Below are 14,413 nucleotides of genomic sequence, written 5' to 3'. Positions count from 1 at the left end.
AGGAAGGGAATAAATACGGAACAGATGAGGCGGACGCGGGAGTCTCCGTGCCGCTGGAGAAATTGATTACGCTACTCTTCGGCGCTATATATATATATATATATATACGCGATAAATGGAATAACTGTGTTACTGCGATCCCTCGAGCGCATTACGCCTGACCCAAATCCCTCGGCCGTGCATTTCGCGTTGGATATCTTTCTAACCGGCGTGACCAACATGTTTGCGGATCGGAGGCAAAAGCGACTTACGCGCAATCTCGAGCTACCCCCTACCGAGTGTGAACCATCGACGCGGTGTCGAGGGAAAGTTCGCGGACGTGAGAATGCGAAGAGGGGATTGTTCACATTAGGAGAGCAGAGGGGTGAGCGGGAGAAGGGTTTCCAAATTTCATCATCGACTTCCCAAACACATGATCTCCGCGTGCGGCGAATATACGTCGCGTGCCCGGGGAAAATGGAGTGTCTGTCGAAGGAGAGAGAGAGATGAGCAAAACACCCTCAACTCTACGCCTGCCCTGCCATACGCACGCCGCGGTCTCGTCTCGGCGTATCATGCCGCTCGGATGCCCCCGTGAATTGATTCCTACCCGGAGCGAACGCGGAGATCCGTCTCTCCCTTTCTCGCTCCGCAGCGCGCCAGGGTTGCACGAGAGGCCGGCACGTGATGCAAAAATCCCCCGGACGTGACGCCTGCTCGCTATCCCGTATTCCAGTCAGGAACAGATAAGAAGTCCCTCCCCGGGAGCCCCGGCGCGCGGTAATAATTATGCAAGGAATATCACGGTGCGCGCGCGCGCGCCGCTCGCATAGCAAGTGGACCACGTTTTCCCGCTAGAGTAGAGTGACCCGCAAGTTTTTCCCGGGGATGATTTATCGGGACGAAGGTGCTGCTGCACTCTCCCGGCTGCCGTTCTCGCGTCCCCGTGCGAACGCGCGACAATAACGTCCAATCGGTCCGTGGTTGGACGTCGTCGGTCTCGCAGATCTCCGAGTCGACATTTCGGTCCTATACCCGGGTAGAAATTTAAAACGGCCGCTAGGAAGGCTCGAAAGAATTTTTCCCTACTGTCCAGGCCCTATATAGAAATGTAACGCTCGTAGAATTTAGAGCCAGTTTTGTAAATCTATCCAATTAGGGCCTGGCTGGGCCACTGTAAGCCACAGTCCTCATTCAGGGCATCCACATCGATGTCTATTCAGAGCCAATTTGTGAAATTCTAATCAGGAGTTTTTCCGGGCACTATCTAGGCTCAACGAAGGCAGGCCTATCTTGGGACATGTCTATCTAGAGCTACGACAGAAGTAGGGCACGCCCCGATTAATTTATACCCGGGATATTTAATCTACTTAGTTCGCTACATTAAGTCTTCTAGCGGAGGAAACGGGAATAACTTCCAATTTGTAGCGTTAAAAAAGCACAATGGAAGATCTTTGAAGACTTAATGTAGAATCAAATAAACTTAATATAGAGCTAAAACTTTCGACTCGGGTTCCCGATCTAAATTTTCTAACAATTTTCTTTAGATTCTGGAGGATCAACGTAGACTTAATTTAGTCCTCCTTAGTGCCTTCAAATAGTGGAAAACGCACAAAATGTTATTTGTAGGTTCCGAAGAGACGACCAAAGCCTCGTAAAACTCTCCGGGTCTCCTGAAAATCGAACTTGTTCCTCTAATTTTATTAAGATAATATATTCATTAAATAGAACCAAAAAGGTTGTTATAAGCTTTAGAGCATCTAAGTAGACTTTAGATATTGAAATCGAATGTAGAGCTACCGTTTTAGTTGAGGAAATTAACTAGAATGAAAGAAGTTCATAAGCTTCAAAGAAGTTCAGTAAGCTTCAGAATCTCAAAGTAGGCGTTAAATGGAATTTTCCGGTCGAAAATAGGATCAAAATTTCGACTCGTAATAACGAGTTGAGTGACGAAATGGAGGGATGCGGGTAGCATGCTGCGGCTGTACCGTTTGTGAATGAGCAATTGGAAGAAATGGCTCCCGATCGGGTCTGCTCGGAAGAATCGGACGGGAGGGGAAACGCCCCGACGTGATCGACGTCGAGCTTATTCAATTTCACTCATCGAAGTAGAAACCGCCAGGCAATTAAAACGGAACCGTGTCTCTCCGCTGGACAACATAATTACGTAGTATAAAGAAGCTTTTAAAACGTGCTCTCCGAGCGATATTCCGTCGCGAGACGGAAACGGCTTTCGTCATTCACGTTGTCTCGGCGAAGTGTTGACGACGTCGTCGTCGCCGCCGTCGTCGCGGAAGTTGGAGCCTCGAAGACCGACAACGATCGTTCGGTGTCTTTTTTTTTCCCCCCTGCCCGCGGCGGAGTCATAAATTCTTGCGTCAAACTTCGGCCGATAAAGAATTCCTTACGATGTTATCCGCGGAAAATTTCCTTTAACGTGGCGTTGATGCGAGCGTTCACGTTTCCACCGAGGAATTTTAAAGAGCGGAGATTATCGATGGACTATCCTTTATGCGCGAGAATTTCCCTGTAACAAATATATAGGCGAAGCAAGATCTGATTGATTTCCAAGGAGGATTTTCTTTAGGACGGATATTCGGTGTAATGAGATTACGCAGTGTTATTAGCCCGATTTGTAAGTTCGGAATGCGTGCCTGCGTGCGTGCGTGCGTGCTTGCGTGTGAAGTTCGTCCTAACAAGAGTTTCTTCTCAGCCCAATTTACAACTTTGACCAAAAGTGCGGAGCTCTCGCAATAAATCGTGGTTAGCTGAAATAGCTTACAAAAAGGAAAGCTTATAAAAAAAGAGCGTAATCTTTTCTCAGCGTAGATGGAATAAATAATGAAATTCTCATTGATCGGATATGCCGATGCAACTTCTCACGCTCCGTAATTCGTAAATATCGATTAACTCGACATGTGATGCATGTATTAAAATGCGCTTCATGCTTCTGACTAAGGCTCTATATGATATTCCAAATTTTAACTTCAAGCGGAATGTCAAAATTATATGGCGCGTAATCTCATTAATACAGCACACGTAGTCGCGCGGCTCGGCGATGCAAAATTTCGGACGAGCGACAAATGCAAATATCGTTTAGCCCCTATGAATTGGAAAGTATCGGTGACATTAAATAGCGCGCGGGTGGGAAGGCGCGATTGAAATACGCGGCCTTTTCCAAGAAAGAAAACAAGGAAAGGCTTCGCATGTGTTATTTCGTGGCACCGGCCGGCGTCCCTTAAAGTTATCCAAACATCTATTTCACGAGAAGTTTCACGACAGTCGTGCTGAAGTGGCAGAAATACTTTTCCCGGCCTCTCGACTAACTTTTATAATAATTTCATCGCGTCTGCATTTTCCACGTTCCATCGACAACTCTATATTCCAACGATGAATTTCTAAGGCGGCGCGCAGATATTCGTCGCGAGTTGCATGCCGCCCGCACAAGCGCAGGTATATTCGCCGGTTGTATATTTGACGTAATGTAAACAATTTATTAAATGACAGACGAAAAATGAATAAATATGGGAAATACACACAGTCGTATTATGTGTGTGTGTAATACATGGTAAGCGTCACGTGCGAAAATTCAATATCGCGCTTAATTAAATTCGCGTAAAATCCCGAGCCGAAATTTTGGCTCTACATTAACCTTGCAAGTTCGTCGAATTTGAAGGACCAATGAAGAGTCTCGAGATATACAAACAACACATTTACTTTATTGCTATTAAGTTATTGCCGTTTTTTCTATATTGAAGAAGCTCGGAGGAATATTAGTTTAAGAATTATTTTTATATTTACTTAATATTCGGCTTATCTGAATTATCTCAGTATTCTATCTATATTTAATCTTTATTATTAAAGTCAGTCGGATGTATTAATTATGTAACTGACACAGATACAGATAGAATGTGTGAAATAAGAAAATATTAAAAGATTTGTTAAATATTAAAGTATAAATGGAATAAAAGTAATATATTTTTTCTCACAATCTCTTTCTTTTCTTTTGCCGTTGAAAGTCTGGATGGAATTTGAACAGTCAGACTTGTGCAAATGAAAATTCTGGAATCTAAGTAACTAACTGGATCCTGTTTTTTAGATAATCTTAAGTGGATTTCAGCTACGACCGAGACTTCATTTAAGGCTTAGTTGCCAAGGTATTTAAAATTGAAATTCGGGAAGTTAGGATAAGTGATGAACTGCTATCAGATTTTCATTAAAGAAAAATTGACTGCATATTCATCGTAAAACTCGTCGTTAAAATTTCGAGCAATGTAAGACGAACATCTTTTGATATTATTTCTACTATAGATTTGTTACACGTAGAGAGTTTAGCCTGATGTAATATAATATTAGTAATATTAACTTAATTTTTAGGAAAGTAGATACATTTTACACGATGAAAACTACAAAGCATGAAACATACAAAGCTACATATCCAATTTTATACGAAATAATAAAGTTAAAATCGCTATTTCTTATTGCGTTAAGGGAAGGATTATATCAAGAGATTTTTCGACCTCACTTTCGGAGTCAAGTTGTAAACGTTTTCTTGAAGGGAGGAAGTCTAACAGAGAGAGAGAGAGAGAGAGAGAGAGGCGCAGACAGAGACAGAATCCGTGCTGTTACTAACGTGTTTCACGGAGCACTCGTGTGATCCTTTCGTGGATCGAGGTTAACGCGAAGTAAGACGACTCCCGGAGGATAATGTTCGCCGTATCGGATTTACCGAGCTGTCGTCAGTACTTACGTTACGCCGAACATCATTCGTAGCGAGCCGTAAGGCGATTTAGTTACAGCCTCCCTCACTTCATACTTTCCGGACGGATGCTTCACGATGCTTTTAGGTTCGGCACTTTGGTAAAGACATTACGTCGGCGATAATTACTGAAGTTCGTATTCCGGCGACCTGTCTTTCGAGGCTCTGAGATATTTTCGAATGCTGCTATCACTCCAATGCCAATGAACGCCTCATTAAATCCTTTTGGATGATTAATAAAACATTAAAACATTAAAAATAACCCGTGCCGATGTTCAGGATAAATTAAATTTGATTTCCTTTTCGTAAAGATCCTGCGATACATTAATGAGAGACAAGATCGTTGAGAATTTAGCGAAAGTAAAAAGAAAACAGAGAAACGTCATAGTTCTGTTATTTATCGCGAATAACCTCTGTACAATATTAATTGATTTCTTTCTGTTTTCATACCTTCTTTCAAAATATATATATTATAGAAAATTCTACTCTCTGTGGAAATTCTAAAAATCACATGTAAAATTCTCGCCTTGTGTATCACAAGTATCTTCGTGTGAAACTTTCTTGTCGAATCACCGTCAAACGTTTTACTTTCTTAATCTGATTATAGAACTGCGGTGTGTTGGTCGGAGAGAGTTTACGAAAGTCCTGAACGCGATACTGCTGTAATTCGCTTTAAACATACGGGCTCTTCGATTTCTCGGACGACGGCAAAGTACCGAGAGCCGATATTCAGTGCCGACTTTGAACGACTTTCCAAAGAGCAAAGTTTCCATTCTTATGCCGATCTCTAACTTCGCTCAATGAGAACGTAATATAGAATCAAGAGGAACTTTACCGTTTACGTTATACGTGTAGCGGTAACGGAAAACGGACGTGACAAACAAGAAAGGAATTCTTCGACAGGGAGACGCAATGCCTGATTTTGACAAACACAGTCAGAGATCGAGTGTATTTTTTAATTGTTAAAAATGACAAGCCCTTTCTGGCATATAGAATCAAGCGTTCAGGAATTTACTTTCCTACAGGAAAGACGGTCGTGCGATTCTGTGACCAATAAACGTGTAATATCTTTTTAATGATGAAAATTTTAAAATGTGTCTCGTTACTTTTCTCTTTAGCCATGTCTGCCGCGCTGTATATTACCAACACGTTGTTCGTGAGATAAACTTTGCTACGACTTGCGAATATATAATCCGAACTCTTTTCTTTTTTCAACTCGCCTTGGACAAGTTTGACACAAAAAGGTCAACTTTTCGTTATCGTACCTCGCGCAAACATCACCCCCGAGATGATTCCCTTCGCGATCCTTTTAAATTTCCACGCGACGTCTCCGTGCAAACGCAAACGATATAAGCGCGCACACATTTATTTGTATGTATTTATATTTATTCATACGTATATGTTGTATCGCGTACACACCTATCTGTATCTACACACCTCGTAGCATTATTGCGCATTTGATCGCGGAATACATTACGAACCGATGTGAATCTGAATTCGTGTACACGGTTGTCACGGTTTTCGATTAAAACGCGAAAGTCAACCGTATGTTAAGCTCCGTCGTTTATTTAGCTTTGTCACTTCGTGCCGGATTTCGGTCACGGTGTTTCTGCAGGATTTATAATAATACCGGAAATACTACTGCTTTGTTCGTGCTGCCTCAACTGTTTATTCCGAGATTTGTTGCGCCGAATATAGGTTATATAGGACAAACCTCGATTATGTCAAAGTTAAACCGCCTCGGTGAGTTATTTTGGCTTCTTGAGCGATGAATTACAGCTGGAAAATAACCTTCGCTTGTCGTAATTTCCATATCACTCATAAATTTTCGCAGTTTTCGGACAAAAACGTCGATTGAACTTCTCCTCGATTAAATCGCGAGTAATTTGCATCAGTATTCATAAATTCGGTTAACACGTCCGCCGCTGGATTGGTTTCTGACGATTTTCGGACGAGATAATCGGAAATAAACGAGTTATTCGCGTCGCGCCTTCGACAGCATCGAAAATAAAGCGGAGAACGCCACGTGACCGCCGATGACGCGCATCGACGTTTCGGTTTTGATATTAAATTCGGCCATCGCCGGGAGAAGGAAGAGGAGGCTAAAGCCGCAAAATCCCGGCGTCGCCGGTAACACGGTACAGCAGTCGGTGTCGGCCGGTGATAGGTGGGCGCGAATTAGCACGATTAAGATGCTATCGCATCCGGCTGGACAGCCCCCGAGGAACGGCACGGCCGGGGGATGAATGGGGGCCGCGGTAGGGTAGTATCCGACCTCAAAGTAACTGGCAAGTGGAACGCTCGCGGTTGTAGGTTTCGTACGGGGGTATCTACGGGTAGCGACGGAGGATAGCAGCAGCGCGGCGGCGACCGTGGTGGTGGTGATGGTGTACGAGGACGAGCGTGTTGCTCCGGATTACGGGAATACCGGCGGTGTGGCCGCGAGTGTCGGCTCTCCTGATGCTGAGTTACGTTCCACCCTATATCCCTCGGAGCTATTACACACGCTGTACGTCCCCATAAATACGACGCCGCCGGAATCGTCCCCGATCCTCCCGTCAGCCCGCTGAGGCGCGTCCGTCAAAGTACCACCGCCCTCCGATTTCGCTCGATAATGGAAATTGGCCTGACCGACCCGTCGTAACTTAGAGAGTAGCGCGATCGCCGATGACGAGATCGGCGACGGTGAAGCGACGGGGTACGTGATTTCGCGGGTGGGTTCGACCTGTCGGCGGATTGTCTTCAGCTGCTTTTACTGAATTATTTCGCGACCAGCGCGCTGCGTCGAGGTGCAAATTATCGTTGTTAATTTTAGATTCGCCCTCTCTCGATCGGAGAATTTAGAAGCGGAAATTACGGAGGGTGGTACGCAATTTCGTTCGCCCGTGTAAATGTAAAGTCTCGCGGCATCGGTGTGACGCGCGAATTTCGATATGTGTTCGGCTATTATCGACGCGAACTCAATATTAAGCGTCATTTCAATGTGTAACTATTGGCATAATATTTGCCGCGTATACACACAATCACGCGTGCATACGAACACACACACACGTGCAGGATGTGCTTTGAAAGTCACGGATGGTCCATATATAAATATCGAAATTACAGTCGCGGTATAATCACTGCATTACGTAGTTATCGCAATGGTATTAATCGGGTGATTAATGAAAATTCGAAATCGGTTCGCGATTTTAGAATTTTGCAGCGGATACAACGCGAAATTGAAAAGAGGCGAAAATAAAAGACTCGCATCGACACCGGTGGAATGAAACGCAAATTATCTGCGATTATCTTTGCAAGCTTAAGAGCCGTTACTATCTCTCCACTGTCTCTATTCTTTCAAGCCTAATTGCGAGAGCGCAATTTAATCGTCTACTTGTAGACAAACTAAAGTTACTTCGTACCAAGGATGTAGTTTCTGACAAACCGTCCCGTTTGTCAAACGAACGATTTGGTGACAAAGGAAATATTAAATTCCACATTTTGGGGAAGTTTGCGTTTTTACATACGCGAGAGTTGATTTGTTCGTTATCGGCCGCCTGACATCGCGCACAAAAGTAGGAAGTGCATTCCAATTGTATTCAGATGAAAGGGTTATCTCTCTCCCCCTCTCTCAGGTCACGTCGGGTCCACCCGAAGTCAAAAGGTCGCAGTGTCCGAGCACAATGCCACGGAGGTATCATCGATATCGTTGTTAGGTTTTGTATTTGTCGTTATCGTCGCGTGTTCGAAAAGGGCCGCATAGGATAGAAACGAACGGAAACCAGCGCTCGACCACGTGCTCGTTAACTCCCGTACGTGCATGTTGGCGAACTTCAATTAGGACGGCGGAGAGTTTCTCGTTGGACATCGATGTACGTGAACTTACAGGCAACTCCATCGTAGCGCGTTTGACTCGCTTGGCACACAGTATGAAATCGGTACACGTTGCCGTATAATCATAAATTCAAAATTGCTCATTATTGCGAACTAACGGCAGCTATGATGATGCATCTCGCACCCCTAATCACAGAGACAGAAAGACGCGCGCGCGTACGTCGGTCTGTGTACGTTTTTACAACCGTTCGTACGAGAGCGCAAAAAGTATTACTACAAGCGGAGGATTTTTCTCGAAATTTAAATATTCAAGAACTGAAAAAGTAGCAGTCTCGCTCGGCTAGGATATACTGTGTAACGTCGAAAAAGGATTTCAAGGTAGTGTGGGAAATTTATGAAGCTACGCAGACAACACGATTACAACTGCACATCGCCGTGGACTATAATCTATATACACATGGACATCTCGAACAAACAACGCTAGCAAACTTTTTCGTTGCAGCAGCAAACGTACCACGTTATTACTTATTAATGTCATTTACAATAATACGTTTGTTATTGCGGCAATTAAAATTGCTTACGCTGCTCAAGTTTCAGACGTCCATATGTTTCCAACTAATTTACGCTACTGAAGCTGTTCTTTTTCTCCCGTGTATCCAAAGTTTGCCTATGAATATATTCTAGCCGCGCGATAAAAGACCAGTGAATTATTCTATTGATATGCTGTATTTACTCGACAATTTCCGCGTGTACACTTATTTTCGGGGCATCGCGTCGAGGACGAATCACACGCGCTTGTTGTGATTTCGAGGGACGCGTCGCGGCGACGAGAACGACACTCCGCTTGAATATGCGGCGGGGAAGTGAAAAAGCGTGAAAATTAAGGATTCGCCGAATCTAAAGCGTGGCGAATCGGCCGGCCGATAACGCGAAATTTCAGTAACGAGAAAATAATGCAAAAATAGATAGATCGCCGGGGCTGCGCCTCCGCATTATGCGCTCCGCCACGTTCGCGCTTTTTATTTGCCCGATGAATCGGCAAGGTTGCGGGCGGGGGAGGGGAGGAGGAGGGGGAATTTATGAAACAGCGGAGCGTACATCGATATGTCCACACGCGCGATCAATCGGACTGTAATATTATCCAAATGTACGATTCCGACGGGCAACGTGGCAGCGTGGCGCGTATCACGTGACTCGGCGCGCGACTCTCGCCGAAATTTAATTTCGGACAATAATTCCGCGGTCCCGCGTCGGAAAAAATGCGCGGCAGTATTACCGATATTATATTATCGCCGAAATTTCATTCCAATAATAATTATACGCCCGCAATACGGGGTAAGAGGGAAGGGGGAAGAAGTGAGAACGAGGCATCGGCCTGCTCGTCGCTCCATATACCGTCGTTGGAATTTAATTTTGACAATAATCCCCGCGCGATCGCGCGCGAGGTACGACTGGAATTGCCGTTGATAATTAAAACATCGGACAACGATCGCTGGCGCAAGACATTTAGCGTGATCCGCCGGTGATGCTCGTTCTACCGTACCCGTTCGTTATCGACGCATTAATGTCGTTATGTCGTTTTACATCGCTGAATGTAACATCGGTGAATGTAGGTTGCACGGTACATATTGAAGCGCGCTGACGTATTCGTACTCAGAGACCCGACTCGCCGAGATTTGCCTTCCGCGCAACGGCCTTTTTACATTTCACGCGAGGGCGCGCAGCTTTATATCGCTCATTCTGAAAGGAAACTTTTGTCGATGCGTCTCATTATTATGTGTCGTGTGCAAAAGTCAAGGTAGCGCGCTTATTTAATTCCACGATTCTCTGGCAACATTTTTCGCGCGCGATATGCCAAACGAATCGGACAAATATTCAATCACGCTGTTATACGGCCGTCCGTGTGCGGCCCGAGTGCGCGCGAAATTGATGAAAATGCGCGAAATCGCGTTTCGCGTGAAACGCATTCGGCCCTTGCGCGCTGTAAATATGCGTGATACCGGTAATTATTTCGTTCTACCCGGCGCTACTCCCTTCGTCGCCGGAAATCCGCTGCAGTTAGTGCAGACAATAAAAGCAGTCGGTTCCGCAATAATATCAGCCTGAAAAACATGTCGACCGAACTCAATTTGCTCGCAATTCGTCGATCAGCGCTGTCACCCCTCCCTCCCTCCCCCCCGACCACGGAATAAAGCCAGCTGCTGCGGCCATCATAATTTTTGCGAATTTCAAAATCGCGCAATCACGAGCGCGTGAATGCGCGACTGTGCGCGATAATGAGCTTTATACCGAGTGTCCCGCAACTGCTGAGACCGCTCCTCCGATTCGTAAATATCGGAGGAACGGTGGATCGCGCGCAAATAAATAAATAAATAAGCACAATGAGGTGGCACGAATAACTTATATTTACACTGGCTCTGTAGATGACCAACCATGATATAATGATAAGTATGACGAACCTACACGGAGAAAGTATTGTAGTTAAAGTTAACGCGAAATTTTGTAAAGTTGTAAAAGGCCACATACTGGAATTATGACTGAAATTATTACGTATGTTGTAATTTTTTGTGACAATGAAGTATATCACTAGTATATAACAGAAATATTATATATATATTATAGTAATCCTCTAAATAACTCTATTCAACTAATGAATGAATTAATAGCATTTTTTATTCTACTTTCTATGCTACGATATTTACATCTTTCCATGGTTAGCACACAATAAATTTTTCTAAAGCAGAATGAAAGAAGCGGAACGGTTGAAAAAGTACAACAAATGGGAAGGTGAAGTTGCAAGAAAAATAAAGGCTAATCGGGATTTTCAGCAGAGTAAACTCTCAACTGTGAGAGTTGACTGAAGAATCCGTAGATTAGTCTCGGCGCACCCTGTATACCGATGGAAACTGATAAATTGCATTTCCCACGGCGGAGGTCGGAAAGCACGAACTCACTGAATCGAAAGCCACTAAAATTTCTATTTGACCCGCGTACTCTCCCGTACGTATTATTGGACTCGAACTGTACTCGAGCGAAATTTCGTTTGGCGGGACCATTAATTTCGCCAGCGTATTAAATATGTGCGGCATACTCGGTTTTCACATAATCCATTCAATTGTGAATGCGGTGCGACTGATCGGCTGATCAATTGACGTAACTCCGGCAGTGATTGAGTCATAAATAGCTGAAGGACGATTCATGCGAATATAGAGAGAACAGAGGTTATTTCTGGCGCGGCGCGACAATGAAGAAGAAAGCGTCAACGCCAAGTGCGGCACGCGAAAATGCAAAACATCCGTACTGAATCGTTAATGTTATTTTTAGCGGAAACACGTTGTACAGATCGCGTATTGTGCGAGAATAATTCGATTATCGCACGACACGCTTCTCTCTCTCTCTCTCTCTATAACGAGATCCTCGTTAAATTTCCGCCGAAAAATCTCGCAATATACAAAAATATTTACGCAAATCACGCACGATCAAACGGAAAGATTATTGCCTTTCATGTCTTTTGCGATTAATCCAATCGAGATTTTTGCAGGTCTATATGGAAGAAAAAGAATTGGTAAAGGGTTAACGTAACAATGAATAAACCAAACGCGTTTTCGTTGAATGAAACCGTAGTTTCCGGTTCTAAGAAGTGGATTTGGCTCATAAGAATCGGAAATTCTATTTTCTTCAAGCAAAACGCACTCGGTTCGTTCATTGTCGTGCCAATAGCAACCGATCTTTTTTCTTCGTATAAAAAAAAAAGTGTTTGTTTCTTCGTTAGCGAGCTATCGTTGGCGCACGTGACCAAAGAGTGAGTTTCCCATTTCCCTTAATGAGAAATATATATATATATATATATATATATACATATATATATATATATATATCTCCCATTCTCCGGCAAATATATCGGATATATTCACGATACGGTGCGTTCCCGCCCCTCGTTTCAGTTATTGTTCGTGCCCGCCTATTAACGGCCCTTATACCGCAAATGTTCGACCGACATCGGAACGGGTAACACATGAGCTCCGTGGAGCAGTAGCGTGCGGAGCGCGCCGAACTTTCCGCGCGAATATCGAAGATATTTGCTATTCAGCGCCACTCGAACGGTCAAGTAGTATACCACTCGGAATCGCGCGGAGTGGAGCGGCCGGATTTCCGCATGGGCTTTAAACTGTCTGCGAAGTTGGCCCTCTCGCCCCCCTTTTCCAACCCTTCGCCGCTCTTTATCGCCGACTCTGCGAGCATCGCTTTCATCCCTTCGCAAGCGCACGGTAGATGCTCGTGTGTCTGTGTATATATTTGCATTACGTCTGTGTGTGTGTGTGTGTCTGTGTGCGCGCGATCGCGAAACGATCGGCTACCACGGGCAAAATTTACCCTGGCATATGTGTCGAATTGCGGCGGGCTGCTTGTACAGCGTTTACGCGCACGTGTACAGTCCGCCGTTAAAATTGGCTAACTGACGAAATATCGATTATCCTCGGTATTCCCGAAAGTGTCCTCCGAGGGTGAGTAATAGTTTAATTAATACCGACACGCGCGCGTGCGCACGGCTGTATCTATTATTTACTTATTTACCGGCGGCACGGTGCGCTTGTTTCCCGTGCCCGTCGATCTGCACGTAGACGCCGAAGTTTCGCTTTCACCGTTGCTCTACGCAGCGTCCAAACGTGCGGGGCTTTGCGACAAGTTCGGCAGTACAATTGCGACGAGAGAGAGAGAGAGAGAGAGAGAGAACAGTCCGACTTAAGATACAATTCGTTCCGACGAATTCCAAGCGATCGAAGGAACCACCGTCGACGTCCGATAGCGTCCCGTTTCGTCGCGACTCCTCGCGGGAATAATTAATAAAGAAATCGTGAGGCATCTCCCGGCTCCGCGTCTCAATTAGCGGTAAAGATATGCGTCGATAGATCCACATCTCGTAGATTATATATCAGAGTACTCCGTAATGCATGAATACGCCATTAATACGGCTGGGAATACGAGCGAGCGCGCTCCTCCTGATAACACACGCGCGCGCGAGACCCTCCCAATATGACCAGCGGCGATACATCGATTATGCGAACTCGCAAATTGCGAGTGTGTCCTGGGCGCACTCTGTCCCGCTTTATTAAACTCTTGAAATTACATTCCGCGAACGTGAACACGAACGTGAGCTTCGTAACGACGTTTCTCTCCCTCTCTCTCTCTCTCGTCTTTCGGAGATCGACGAAGCCTCTACTATCATTGACGAGGCGGAGCGTGACGGGACGATTTGCCGGTCGATAATTAATTAGCCGAGCTTGCGCGGGCTCTCGCGAGCGAACACGCGCGCGCGCTGTGAAATTTTTTAACTTGCCGTAACTGGCGCGGAAGATTTCTCATTAGGAGGACGGTTATTCTCCCGTTTCGAGTGATATTTAAATCCCGCCGAGTTCTTCCGCAGTGCGGATATTCGAGGCGCTTATACGTTTCTGAACTTACCTATTATCCCCTAGAAGTGACCCGTTAGCCGCTTACCAGCAAGTTATCCGCTTCCCGGGCTGATTTAGGCATGCGTTCTTAGTCTCGCGTCCGCCCGTTGCTAAAACCCTTCCCTGCTCATGCTGGCCTGTTGGGACATAAAAAAGAAGATCCTACGTCGAGTGTCAGAGTGATTTTTTTCCCCAGCCGATGCGCCGCTTTGCAATTTGCATATATTCACGCTTGACGCTTTAAAGGATAAACCCGGCATCGATTCGAAGTAACGTAAAGTCTCGTGCTACCGAAGACGACGATGTCACGTCATGTCGTGAGTGTATATTTAGTTAATTGTAATAAAAAGACGAACTTTAAGACGTTCGGCTAAGTGGGTGATTCTAACGGCTATATGGCTCAATG

General features: G+C 45.0%; 1 protein-coding gene across 1 annotated transcript in view; it reads right to left on the bottom strand.

The window, feature by feature from the left end:
* The window catches only part of LOC106750300 (lachesin-like), a 66,091-nt gene extending 52,017 nt beyond the window's left edge, over nt 1–14,074 (bottom strand). Inside the window, exon 1 of the mRNA XM_014630589.1 lies at nt 14,018–14,074. The gene's annotated coding sequence lies outside the window, so the exon portion shown is untranslated. The remainder of the gene's footprint in view (nt 1–14,017) is intronic.
* Between the last annotated feature and the right edge of the window lie 339 nt (nt 14,075–14,413).

Source organism: Dinoponera quadriceps, unplaced genomic scaffold, assembly GCF_001313825.1.
Source record: "Dinoponera quadriceps isolate SergipeBrazil2010 unplaced genomic scaffold, ASM131382v1 scaffold141, whole genome shotgun sequence".
In the NCBI taxonomy this organism is placed as follows: Eukaryota; Metazoa; Arthropoda; class Insecta; order Hymenoptera; family Formicidae; genus Dinoponera; species Dinoponera quadriceps.
Note: the sequence above shows the minus strand (reverse complement) of the source record. Positions and strands in the feature narration are given on the sequence as shown.